The sequence below is a fragment of the Cupressus sempervirens genome, chromosome 2 (assembly GCF_028749045.1).
Source record: "Cupressus sempervirens isolate cs-2001-9-10 chromosome 2, ASM2874904v1, whole genome shotgun sequence".
Taxonomy (NCBI): Eukaryota; Viridiplantae; Streptophyta; class Pinopsida; order Cupressales; family Cupressaceae; genus Cupressus; species Cupressus sempervirens.
In genome coordinates, this window is record NC_143119.1 from 212,580,232 (window position 1) to 212,592,439 (window position 12,208).

At 33.6% G+C, this 12,208-nt stretch overlaps 1 pseudogene; it reads right to left on the reverse strand.

The window, feature by feature from the left end:
• Positions 1–967: 967 nt before the first annotated feature.
• LOC149571795 (ferredoxin-dependent glutamate synthase, chloroplastic pseudogene) overlaps positions 968–12,208 on the reverse strand; it is a 44,020-nt pseudogene continuing 32,779 nt past the window's right edge.

A 12,208-nucleotide genomic window follows, 5' to 3' on the forward strand; every position in this document is an offset into this window, starting at 1 on the left:
ACTAAATCTAAAGCTCCATGATGAAAAACACCTATTCTATTGAGAATGCTGCTGATTTTAAAAATCTACCCATATCTTTCATCACTAATGACCTGCACATATTCTGACTTCAAATTTAAAAACTTCATCTCCTCCCCTTTCTGATGATATATAACACTTCATATTTTGGCAAAAAAATGATGCCCAGGGTGGCCATTCAAAAAAATTTCCCTTAGCCATGAACTTTAAATGTTGAAAGTTTTAAAATTTTACATAGATTTAACTTTATGAAATAATCCCAAATTTATTAAAACAATTCAACTTCCCAAGGTGAGCACTCAATTTTGGGAGAATACGTTAATTGATTTAATTATTTTTCTTTTTACCCTCATACCTTAAGCCACCTACCACCTAGGCACCATGTGGTGCATCTTCATTTTCCAACTCATCCATTGTGAGACCCACATCACCTTGAGCATAAATTTTCAAAGTTGAAATTTTAGCTTCCTGACCATACTCTTGGGTGTAACTTCATAACTTTACCTTGAAAGAATCTCGAACTTACGAAATTCGTAAGTTCATAACTCTAATTATTTGGCTTCCCAACCATACAAAGTTTTTGTAGCTTCATAACTCTCAATTTTTGGCCTTTGGATCTCATGATTAACCTCTAGATGTGCCATGTCATTAGTTGTGTTGTCAGTCAAAATTTCCATCTACACCTCCAAGTCAAATCACACTGGGGCTCCTATGTGTGAGTTGTGTGTCTCAAAAGTGGAGAGCTTTTAGACACCTTACATATATATCATAAGCATCTAAAAGCATTAAAATCATGCTTTGCATACCAAATGTGGGATAATGAAAAAGACATTTCCTCCAAAAACCATCCTAACTGCATTCGAGCTCTTCCTCATGGAATAATCAATTTTTTCTAAGTGCATTGACCTAGAAAGTGTATTTTGTGAGAAATCCAATATGCTTGCCTTATCTATTCATTGTACCCTTTAATGAGTCTATCACTCCTAGGCTTAGCTTTGGCTTCAAGAGTATCTTCCTAACTTGGTAGCACAAGTTGCCAAAACAAAGGCAGAAACTTCTACCATTCTTGTAGAATTATGCTACCCTCGGTGCTTCCACTTCTCTCCACATAAGCCTGTATCAATTGTTTTAGTTATAACTACCCAAATGGTGCTACTACTCTTTGAATCTTCAATATCTCCTTATTTACCTTTGGAACTAATGTATCACTTTGGAATTAGTGTATCATCTTCATCAAGAAGGTAAGCTAGACCACTCATCATACCTGCACCGACGTTATGACCAACTTTTCCAAGGAAAACTACACAACCACCATTCATGTACTTGCAGTAATGATCCCTAGTCTCTTCAAGAACAACTTCAGTGAGAATACTTCTAATAGAAAAACGTTCACCAGCTTTCCCTCTGACAAAGAGATGACCTCCAATTGCACCATTTAAGCATGTATTTCCAACAATAGTTGAATCTTCTAGTATGAATCTTGTGTTTCCATCAAGGAAACATCTCTTTACAATGCATGAATCAAGATGTCAAGTGTGTGGTTCTATCTCTTTGATGCATCCTCTGCACAGAACTTGAAAGGTCAATAACAGAGTCTCTCAAACATTTTACTTAGAAACTTTTCAAGTTTCTCTCTAGCCCCATCTTGAGAATTGTTCATCTTCATTGCAAGAACATCTTCCAAGAAAAACAATAGTATTTGACTATCTATCTTAATCAAGTCCTTCGTAATCTTTAACTTAATCCAAGGATTCTTGGATACAAGCCCAAAGATTAGATGATGCTCTTTATTGTATTGGGAGTGAATGGGATAGAGACTCATGCATATACAACTTCCAGTAGTTTGGGAGCCGTAATGGTAAAATGTCTCTCATCTGCATAGTAAACGATGTGTGTCAGCAAAGATACCCCCTCGCATGGTTATTATTAGAAGGAATTGATGAGACAAGGATAGTGTTACTTTTCTCTAGGTTACAACTATTGGAAATATAAGAGTAATTGAGAGAGGAGGGTTGAATCAATTACTACTCAAATAAATAATAGATCCCTTAGATGCAAAATAAAATTTAGACTAGTAAAGCTAAGTACTACTAATACTCGGTAAGCATACAAAAAGTGTTGTAACTTGATAAATGTAGAATGTGTTTAACTTAGCAAGTCCTAAGATATTGTTAGTAATTTACTTGCAAGCATGAAATAAATAACGTGAACACAGACAACACTAGGATTTAACGTGGAAATCCAATTTGGGAAAAACCACCAAATGTAGCTAGTTACTATTTTTCACTTTTCTGAAGTGAGCCCTGTTAGGAGCCAACCCTGTTAAAGGTTACAAATCACACTGTTAGGTGTGAGCCTGTTAAAGGATTTAATCACCCTATTAGGAGTGGCCTTGTAAGAGGTCTTCAAAAAATTCAATGGAATTTCCACCTTGTTGGAGGATTTACAAATAGTTGTTAAACCAATTCTCTTAAGATATTTTAGATCACTACTACAATGGTTAGAGAGTAACAATGAAATAACTTGATTGTGATGCAACTGAATTGTTGATTATAGATCTCTGTTCTAGCTTATGCTTGATCCTTCTTAATTGAATAATACTATTTTTCTTCACAAGGATACCTACTTATCCTTCAAGTTTTCTCCCTTTCTTCTTATCTCTTCCAATTCATTCAACTTGCATAGTTTGAAATCACAAATTGACCTTTTACTTATACCTTCTAGATTCTCATGTTGACTCAAATACAAATTAGAATAACCAATATTTATTACCATAGTTGGCTAGAATCAATAGGTAAAATAATTAAGCTTTACATGCCAAAATAAGGAAATCCTTTGGTAGCCAACCCAGCTTGGTAGAAACTAATACTAAAGTGATTTCCTATGTTAACCAACAGGAGCTCGGTTAACACTACGAACTTATAAAATTCATTTGGTAACCGAGTGCACTCACTTAATACTAGTTCTATTCAATTTTCCCTTTGTTGGCCAAGTGAGCTCGGTTAAAACTCTTTTCTTCATAAATTCCTTTGATGCCTGAGTGAGCTCGGTAGATCCTGCCTTTTGTACAGAGCAAACTTAGGAATGCTTAATGGATGAGGAAAACTATCTTAACTAACTAAGTGAGCTCAACACGCACTGATTGTTAATTGATATGACATTTGTGTAACATAAAAGATAACACACAATTAATCAATTGTATCCAACAATCTCCCTCTTTGGCATTGATGGCAACACAATATGTCATAGCACAATGAAATTTTGAGAACAAGACTCCCTCTGTTAGAAAGTTTCTCCCTCTTTGATTTCACACAGAAAACTTCTCCTATAGTATTCTCCCTCTTGGGAAGGAACTACTTAACTTCTCCTTCTTGGAATTACAAAATTTTAGAAAGATGATATGATAGTCAACTTCTCCCTCTTTGAAAACACATGCCAAAGAAAATCACTCTAATTAGTGCCAATGTACCTTGAGTACAGATTCATCTGCAATATTTCCTTGTCAGTACTACATCAACTAACTGATCTTCGACTTAGTTCATGTTGATGCATAACTAAACTTTATTTAGTGAGCTTTGGATAGGGGAATGACCCTTGGTTTACCTCTTAGATACAAAAATACACTCTTAGGTAATGGCTTGGTGAATATATCTACAATTTATTCTTTTGTATTCACATATTCCAATCTAATTTATTTTTCTTGTACTAATTATCTTACAAAGCTATATTTTATATCAATGGGCTTTATTTTGGAATGCATCACTAGATTCTTTGATATGTTGATTGCACTGGTGTTATCACAATACATGACTATTGGCTCTTTCATTTCAACCTTCATTGCTTCCAATAATTGTTTGAACCAAACAATGTTAGAGAAATTCAATACTATAGCCACATATTCTACTTTTGTTTTGTATTGAGATGTGCAATTTTGCTTCTTCCTTGTCCAAGATACCAGCCTTTTACCAAGAAAGAATGCTCCACCACTATTGTTGTTTCTGTCATCAAGATTTCCTGCCCAATCAGCATTAGTAAATACTTTTAAGTCAAGATTGCCTCTAAGTTCGTACCATAAGCCATAGTCTTCAGTACCTTTCAAATATCTCAAGATTCTTCTTATTTCCATCATGTGGTTTTCTCTAGGTTTTGTTGAGAATTTTCCCACTATCCCAACTGCTAAGGCAATATCAGGCCTTGTATGTACTACATACTGTAATTTCCTAATCATTGATTGATATAGGGTCCGATCTACTTCTTTGGAGTCATTATGTTTGGTAAGCTTAAGTCTAGTACACATGGGGATTCCAATTGATTTTGAATCTTCCATTCCAAATTTCTTAAGTATCTCTTTGATATACTTAGATTGAGTGATATAGATACCATTTTTGTTCTGTTATATTTGCAATCCAACAAAGAATTTTATTTTACCAAACGTGGACATCTCAAATTCTTTATTCATTTGTTTTGAAAATGCTTTACATAAGTCATCATTCCCTATAAATAGAGTATCATCCACAAATATTTTTCCCAACACAATCTTCTTATCTAGTCCTTCCTTGATATATAGACTACTGTTATCATTTGTTCTCTAAAAACCAATCTATATCAAATAGTTATGTAATCTTTCATACCATGCATTGGGGACTTGTTTGAGACCATATAGTGCTTTGTCTAATTTGTAGACCATGTCCCTTTTGTCAGGATCAACAAAACCTTTTGGTTGTTAATTATAGACTTCCTTATTGAGAATTCCATTCAAGAATACAGATTTAATATCCATCTGATATACTTTGAATCCTTTATGAGCTACATATGCTAGTAACATCCTAACATCTTCTAATCTTGAAATAGGGAAAAAGTTTCACCATAATCAATACCTTCTTCTTGAGAAGAGCATTTACATACCAACCTTGCTTTGTTTCTTGAGACTTTTCCACCTTCGTTCAGCTTATTTTTGAATATACATTTTATACCAATCACATTTTTATCTTTGGGCCTAGGAACAATAGTCCAAGTTTTATTCTTTTCTATTTGTTCTATTTCTTCATTCATAGCATCAATCCAACTTTCATTTTCCAGTGCATCCTTAACAATTCTAGGTTTAAATTTAGCAAGTAAACATGTACCTTTTAGTTTGCTTCTTGTCATTGTTCCATTTGATTTTTCTCCAATGATCTAATTAGGTGCATGATGCCTTCTGACATATTTAGCCAATACAGGTTCTTTGAATTTTGAATGAATTGTACTATCTTCATTTTGAATCTCAACTTCAAGATCGGGTCCTTCTATCTATGTCTGAAGTCCTTCAAACTCAGTATGCACTAACTTAGTAGCCTCTGAATGCGACTCAGGTCCGTGTGACTCGGTTTGCACTTCCTACAACTTGGTAACTATTGGAGACTTGAAGAGCTCAGGAGATGAAGTCTCATTTTTGTCAAATATGTTTGGAAATGTATCAGGTTCATAGTAAACAAATCTTTTGTAATCTTTTGGCTCCCTTTTGTTTTCTTCTTCACTCTTTTCTGTGAACTCATCAATTCTCACATGTGCACTTTCTATGATTTTGTGAGTGGACAAATTTAGATATTTGTAAGCTTTACTTCTGCAAGAATATCCTAGAAATATACCTTCATCACCTTTTACATCAAATTTTCCTTTTCTAGATTCTTTCAAGATATAACATTTGCTGCCAAATACTTTCAAGTAACTTACATTGGGTTTGTAGCCATACCATAGTTCATAGGGAGTTGTGTTTGAGTCCTTCTTCAATTGAACTTGGTTCAAAGTATGAAATGTAGTGTTGATAACTTCCTTCCAGTATTTGATAGCAACATTCTTCTTAATCATTAGTGTCCTTGCACAACCCATGATGGATATGTTTCTTCTTTCAGCTATTCCATTCTACTTAGGAGTACCAAGGGTTGATACTTGTCTTTTCATTTGTCTTACAATGTAGAAATTGTTGAATTCATTTGAGATGAATTCAACACCTCTATCTGATCTTAAGCATTTCAATCTTTTTCTAGTTTCTTTTTCTACTCTAGCTAGGTACCATTTGAATTTTTCTTAAGCTTCTAATTTTTCTTTTAGATACATAACAGTCATCATTCTAGAATAGTCATCAACAAAAAGAATGAATTTTTTTTCTCCAATATAACTTTCTATTCCAATGGGTCCACATAAACTAGTCTTTCCCATTGTACCAATTTGGCAATTTTTGCATAATCCAACATCAGGTCTCTTCAAACTATGGATACCTCTTACTTTTCTGAGTTTTCTTATCTTTACCACGTTATCAAAGTTTACATGACATAGTCTTCTATGCCATATCTAGATTTCTTCTACTTGAGCAATAAAACATGAGAAATCACCAAGATCAAGATAAAATAGGTTACCTTTTGTTTGCTTGCCTGATGCAATCAGATTTTCTTTGTTATCAAGCAATCTTGCCTTGCCATTCATGAACTCTACCTTGAATCCAATGTTGTTTAACTATGCCACACTCATTAAATTATGTTTTAGTCCTTCAACCCAATAGGAATTATCACATACAAGTTCATTGGTTAATGAGATATGACATTTTCCTTTTATGCAACAAGGTTCATTATTTCCAAACCTTACACTACCTTCGTCATAATGTTAAAAATGTTCAAACTTGGTTTTATCTCTAGTCATATGGTGAGAACATCCACTGTCTATGATCCAAGTATCATTTTTACTAACATGAGAGACAAGTGTCATCTTATCTCCTTCATCATTAGATTCATCTTTTATAGCAATATACACTATTTCATCTTCACTGTTATCAGAATCTTTAGCCATAAAACGAGTTTTCTTACCTTTGTATTTGTAGGATTTGTGACCTTTGAATTCCTTCTTGCGTTTGTACTTGTGGCTTTTCTTCTCTTCCTTTCTTTCTTTATTTGGACACCTAGCAGCAATATAACCAATTTCTTCACAAGAAAAATAGATTAGAGGAATTTTACCTCTGTAATTCCCTCTGGTCCTAGAATATTTCTTTGCAGGTAGGGCTTCAACAATTTCAAGATCACTATCAAAACTTTCTTCATTTTCTTCCTCACTTCCTAAATGATTGTCTTTTATTCTCTTGCCCTTTTCTTTGAGTGAGAGTTTAGCTTCAAATGCAGACTTAATATTCTTGGAAGTAGGAACATATTTGTCAAAGTTTTCTAGTTCAAAAGTTGTCAATCTTCATACTAGGGCATCCAAGCCTATCTTTTTATTTGGATCACATCTCTTTTCTTGAATAGCAGACACTCTAATTGCATAGATGGGAAGCAAATTTTTGAGTATTTTTCTTACAATAGTTTCCTCTTTGATTTCTCCTCCAGATGCTATGATCGCACTGACACTAGCCTTAGTTCTTTCCACATATTTTGCAACATTTTAATCTTCTCTCATTCTTATTTGATCAAATTGTCCTCTAAGGCTTTCTACTTTGGCTCTTCTTACATTATCATCTCCTCCATAGATTTCTTTCACTTTGTTCCACATATTAGAAGCAATTTTATAGTCTTTGACCTCATCAAATTCAGCATAATTGAGAGTAGATACAATATCAATCATCATGATGTTATGGTTCTTTTTCTCAGCAATATCTTCAATTGATAATGTTCGAATGGGAGTTTTGTATTCTTCATCAAGATATTTGGAGCCTAAGTCACTAATGGTAGCCAGATGAAGCCTCATAAGTCCTTGCCATGCTGCAAAATTGTCTTTGTTTAGCTTTGAAATCTCTCTTTTGTAGGACATCCTGATCTTTAGCTTAGGTCCTTGAAACCTTCTCTGCAAGCACCAAAAGCTCTAATACCAATTGTTGGAAATATAAGAGGAATAACTAAGAGGGGAGAGTTGAATCAGTTACTACTCAAATAAATCCTAGATCCCTTAGAGGTCAAATAAAATTCATACTAATAAAGTTGATTATTGGTGATACTTGGCAAGCATACAAAAATTGTTGTAACTTGGTTAATGTAGAATGTGTTTAACTTAGTAGGTCTTAAGATATTGTTAGTAATTTACTTGCAAACATGAAAGAAATAACATGAACACATATAAAACTAGCATTTAATGTGGAAAACCAATTTGGGAGAAAACACCAAATGTAACTAGTTACTATTTTTCTCTTCCAAAGTGAGCCCTATTAGGAGCCAACCCTGTTAAAGGTTACAAAACACACTATTAAGTGTGACCCTGTTAAAGGATTTAAGCACCCTATTAGGACTGGCCTTGTAAGAGGTCTTGAAACAATTCAATGGAATTGCCACCTTGTTAGAGGATTTACAAATGGTTGTTAAACCAACTCTATTAAGAGATTTTAGATCACTACTACAATTGTTAGAGAGTAACAATGAAATGACCTGATTGTGATGCAACTGAATTGCTGATTACAAATCTCTATTTTGGCTTATGCTTGATCCTTCCTGATCAAATAATTTTATTTTGGTCTACAAGGATACTTGCTTATTCTTTAATTTTTCTTCCTTTGTTCTTATCTCTTCCAATTCATTTAACTTGCATACTTTGAAATCACAAATTGACCTTTTACTTATACCTTCCAGATTTTCAAGTCGGCTCAAATACGAATTGGAATAACCAATATTCATTACCATAGTTGTCTAGAATCAATAGGTAAAATAATTAATCTTTACATGCCAAAACAAGAAAATACTTTGGTAGCTGACCCAACTTGGTAGAAACTAATTCTCATTTGATTTCCTATGTTAACCAATAGGGGCTCGATTAACACTGCGAACTTACAAAATTCCTTTGGTAAATGAGTGAACTTAGTTAATATTAGTTCTATTCAATTTTCCCTTTTTTAACCAAGTGAGCTCGGTTAACACTCTTTTTTTGCATAAATTCCTTCGACACCCAAGTGAGCTCAGTAGATATTGCCTTTTATATAGAGCAAACTCAAGAACACTTGGTAGACAAGGAAAATTGTCTTCACTGACCAAGTGAGCTCAGCATGCACTGACTATCAACTAATATAACATTTATGTAACATCAAAGACAATACATAATTAATCAATTGTATCCAACAACAACATCTGACTTATCCCTGCATCCATTACTCCTTGAAATCACATGTTCACTAGATTCGCCTTGAGAATCAATTTGATGCATTATATTTTGGGTTGCTATACCATCTTTTTCATAAAATGATTCCAAGAAATTGATCAATTTATCCCAACATTTCAAGGTCCAATCACTTGGACAAGACTGCGTGCAAATAATAATGGTTACCAATTCAAATACCCAAATTTGTGCATGTCAAGACATAGGCTAGAGAGTTCATCCAAGATATGGGTATAATCACTAGTAAGTAACTTTTCCCCTTTTTTATTTATACATTTTATGGCCCCATTCAACATACTAATCTAGTTAAGAGTTTTCTTTTGTCCCAATGTGCTTCTGAATGCTAGGCCCATGCAAACTAGAATAAGTGTGAAGCTACTTTCTCGAGGTTCTTCTTTATATGTCTATGGATTTGCCATGCCATCCACCAATTGCTTCCTATTTGCAAAAATTTGAAATAATATTTGTGTACGTATGATGGGAGGAACTAAAACACCATTATAGGTTGTAGCTAGCAATGTTGTGTGTATGTTTCAAAACTTATAATGACTTAAACCATTACCGCTTTCCCTTTTAAAACATCTTCTATTCCCTCAAATTCTATCAATCTAGTGAAGTTAGTCAAGACCCCAAAGTAGGTCTGGCTAAAAAAAAAAATTGAACTAAAACACCTAGCATGGATTAGATTCCAATTAAAATCATTAAATCGTCATTTGAAACTCATTTTACCTTCTTTTGCAAACTATGATTTTCTACCCAAAAGGCTTTTGGGTTGGCTTTAAAAACTGGCTAAAACAAATAACCAGGCCCTGAAATCTGACATACCTATTCTATGGTTCACATTATTTTACCCTATTAGGTTTTGTGTCATGATGACATCTAGGTCAAAAGATATTGACCATCAAAGTTGGTCATTTGAAACTACCTGCAAACAAACATGTCAAATCACAATAAAATTTGTTCAATTTTGGCTTTAGAAACAGGTCAAATGAACACTTGGGGGCACAAAAATTGGGGAATTAGTTTACTGCCACATGGAGAGTATATTTCTTTGATTTGGGCTCATGTAAAATAATTTGGCATATTTGGAAAGTGTTTAAAGTTAGGTACTCATAATTGTAGAACTAGGAACACAAGCATAATAGTGATTTTTACAAATGGAATGGACCTGGGAAAGTGTGCAGATGGATTGGTCAAGACTTGAAAATTTGAAAACTTAAATTATTTTTAGAGTAATTTGGTCTCATCTATCATAGATTAAATGTTATGACATCCTGAATAGGGCTACCAATCAATCTGTACTTTTTGACACTACTAAAAACTTGAAATTGCATTTGGAATCGCATTTGAAAACTAGTCAAATAGATTCTTCAAAATTGGAAAATAGCAAGAGTTTGACCCCTAGAATGCAATATAAAAGGAATTTTCTCATTTTGGTCAACTAGATCAAAGTTATAACTAGTTAATCAGGGCTTCCTAGAATTCTGAGAAATATGTATTAGCATGACAATAGTAAACAATCAACTTTGAGGGATTCAAAACCTAGTCAAAACATATTGAAATGACTTGAAATATGAAACATAGGTTCTTTAATATGCATAGTAAATACTCCCAAAGTGGTGATTCATGAAACTTAAAAGGGTGGAAAATATTCAATTTCAAACTAGGCTTTATGTCATTGTTTGACACTCAGGCAAAAATGCAAATTTGAACAATGCTCAAAATGAAACTTCATGGAACGATTCAGAGTGACAATTTATGATGATAGAAAAAATACACATACTAAATGAAAAGTGTTAGAAACATGAAATACTTCATAGGCCTTAAAGTGACACTCAGGTACACATGCACTAAAAGCTCTTATAGGGGCTCAATTTGACTCAAAATTAGGGCTTCAATTTTTAGTGCCATCAATGGCTCTATTTGGGGATGCATGTCCATTGTGGGCATGGAAAGGAATTAGATCTTTGGAAGAAGTAGACCACTCCAAAAATTTCTCTCGAACAGCTTTACTGAAAGCAAGAAAAACTACTAAGTTGTACAAACGATGGCCCTGGGGCACCAAACTTCAACAAAACTTCTTACCTTTTTCATATACCTAATTCTCATTTCTCCCTTCATGAGGTAAACTGATAATATCACTTCCATTTATTTCACCAATTAGATTAACATTCTCAATCAACTCATTTGGTAAAACCAATTCTACTTTCTCATGTTCATAGTGGATATACAAACTAGGAATCATCTCAACAAAATGCTCACTATAAAAATGTGGATCAGCATGATCAAATATATTAGAATCAAACAAAAACTCCTCTTCAATACATGATTCATGAATGCTATCAAACTTGAATATGAAAGTTTCATATTCAAAATGGAAAAGGGGATCACACATATCTTGAATTTGTGTCTCTTCATGTGTAACTGATTGGCACTCAAATAAGTGGTTCAAATAGATTTTTACTCACAAATTCCATCCATGTCAATGTCTAAAACCAATCTAGGGTTCTCCAATGATTCTTCACAATCAAAAAATGGATTAGCAATCATATTAGAGTATTCAACATAAAATGCATTGCAAGGTGTTGGTTGATCTTCAATAATAACTTCATCTAACACCTCATTATCAACATCACAAGATGTAACATAATTATCAAAGTCACTGTCACATCTAGAAGAAAAGTAATCTGATCTCCTATAAAAGTATGATAGTGTATCATCATCAAAATTAGTATTAACCAAATCTAAAAACTCTATGTGCTCTTCAAAAAGTGGGTTGACAATTCCATGCAAATCTCCCTTGCAAGCATTGCAATAAGTGATGGGTTGATCAACATAAAACTCTTCATCATACAATGGGTTAGTGAAAACCTTGAAACCATTTCCAACATCATTGTCATGAATACTTTCAACATGTGAAGAATAAAAGATTACATGAAGACAAAATGTCCACTTCATCAATTAAGCATGTGGAATATAAATCAGCATTACTTGTATTGTCTTCTCTAAAATGATTCATATGACTTGACCACCAATCATCTCTTAATTTATCAATACGTGTTGAAGAATTAACCTTGGAATCAATTGT